We start from the raw sequence: 2,373 nt of genomic DNA on the forward strand, positions 1-2,373 counted from the left end.
TGATTAATTAAACTACGTGTCTATTATATTAAACCCTAATGTCCTATATGCTTATGCAATTTTTAAATATTTTGATTTTTTTTTAGTTTCTTTTTTTTTTTTTTTTAGGTTGAATAATGATTAAATTAGGGTTAAATCTAAACAATTAATATAGCCACTAAATAAAGGATCAAAATAATTGAAAAAATAACCTGTCGTCTCACAGGTTAAATTAACAATTATTTTAACCCAAATCATCACAACAACTCAAAATAATTAAATAATCTAGTCCGAAGTCTTACGGACCAAATTAAATAATTATTGTGATTTAACAATTAAAATTTCATCAAGAAGTCCAAAATTAATGTAATTAAAAGAATGATACGATGTCTCTCGGATCAAACTAATTATTACAAAAATCTTGGATAAAGCCTTAAGGATAATGTCTAAACAATACAAATAATTAACATACAATACTACAATTCAAATAATGAGACTTAAAAATAAGCTAACGTATCATGAAATAAATATAAAAAAAAATAAACTACCTAAGGCCCCGCAACAAAAACGGGGAGGCAACAGGTAGGTCAAGAGCACGCACGGCGAGGCTCGGATTAGGAGCGGCGGCAGCAGGAGCTCGAGGCGGTGGCGTCGGGTGTCGCCCGGGAGGGCAGCACGGCGAGAAATCCGGCGGCCGGGTCGGAGGGCAGCACGGCAACGCAAAGGGGCAGAGGCGTGCGGTAATGGGCACCTGCAGATCACGGCAGGTCACGGGCGTCGGTTCGGAGGAGGGCGCAGCGTCGGGTCGTCGCGGCGATGGTGGCTCGGGATAGGGAGCAATGGCGGAGCTATCACCGGCGGCAGACGGAAAGCGGGGAGGACGTCGGCGCCGCAGCTGGCGTCACGGGAGGAGACTTGCGGCGGTGGTCGTTGCAGCGGCGCCGGGACGAGCTCGCTGGTGCAGAGGTGCGGTCGTCGGGCGTCGAGCACCGGGTGGTCGCGGACGCAGCAACGGCGGAGGTGTGGGCCGGTTCGGAATCGGCGGTGTCGCGGGTTGCGAAGCGCGGTGGTGTCGCCGGGCGTCGGCGCTTGGGTCGTCGTGAGTCGGCGCGACGATGGCTGGTGGAGACCGGCGATGCGAGCGCAGCGCGGGTGAAGAGAAACTCACGATTGGGCAGCAAATGTGGGGAAGAAGATGAACAGTAAATGTCCCATCACTTCTTCCCCTCTACTTTGGCTTTTTCCTTTCCTTTTCACTTCTTTCGGTACCATTTCTTCTTAATTTTTCAAAATGTTTTTGCAAGCAGCTGATTTATTTTAACCTAAGTTACTATCATGCAAATGTGGTGACCACACGGGTGCTCATCCATTATTTAAAATATTCAAGTAAATAAACTGCATCACATAAAGCAAGCTGTCATTTTTTTTTTGGATTTTCTTAAAAATTAGAATTCTTTTATAAAATGCATTTTAATACTAAATGACTTAATCTTATTAATGTGGAAATTCTAATTAAATGGGTCTATTATGCGAACTAGTTATTATGCACCTTATGACCTAACTTTACTAATAAATTCTAATTAAATGATCATATTATGCAACTAATTAACATGCACCTAAATTTTGTATTTTCGTATTTTTTTATTGAAATTCAAAACTAATAAAAACCCTACTCAAGCTATCTAAAGTAATTTTCTAGTCCATTTTTGGGATTAATTTGACTTAAACCCTATTCCGTCTTAGAAAACTATTTTTTTGTTTTTAACGAGAATATGAAAATGTGCCAATTATATCTAAGACTCTAAAAAAGGCTATTTAAGTCTAATCCTAACTTATTTCTTTTAAAATATCTAAAAATGCAGTCCTAAAAATATTATCTAAAATTGCAATCCTAGAAATATAATCCTAAAAATTTGATTAATTAAACTACGTGTCTATTATATTAAACCCTAATGTCCTATATGCTTATGCAATTTTTAAATATTTTGATTTTTTTTTAGTTTCTTTTTAGTTTTTTTTAGGTTGAATAATGATTAAATTAGGGTTAAATCTAAACAATTAATATAGCCACTAAATAAAGGATCAAAATAATTGAAAAAATAACTGTCGTCTCACAGGTTAAATTAACAATTATTTTAACCCAAATCATCACAACAACTCAAAATAATTAAATAATCTAGTCCGAAGTCTTACGGACCAAATTAAATAATTATTGTGATTTAACAATTAAAATTTCATCAAGAAGTCCAAAATTAATGTAATTAAAAGAATGATACGATGTCTCTCGGATCAAACTAATTATTACAAAAATCTTGGATAAAGCCTTAAGGATAATGTCTAAACAATACAAATAATTAACATACAATACTACAATTCAAATAATGAGACTTAAAA

The 2,373-nt window shown here is 36.8% G+C and overlaps 1 pseudogene; it reads left to right on the forward strand.

Moving 5' to 3' along the window:
* Window positions 1-795: 795 nt before the first annotated feature.
* The window catches only part of LOC104447600, an 8,085-nt pseudogene continuing 6,507 nt past the window's right edge, over window positions 796-2,373 (forward strand).

This window comes from Eucalyptus grandis, chromosome 7 (genome assembly GCF_016545825.1).
Source record: "Eucalyptus grandis isolate ANBG69807.140 chromosome 7, ASM1654582v1, whole genome shotgun sequence".
NCBI lineage: Eukaryota > Viridiplantae > Streptophyta > Magnoliopsida > Myrtales > Myrtaceae > Eucalyptus > Eucalyptus grandis.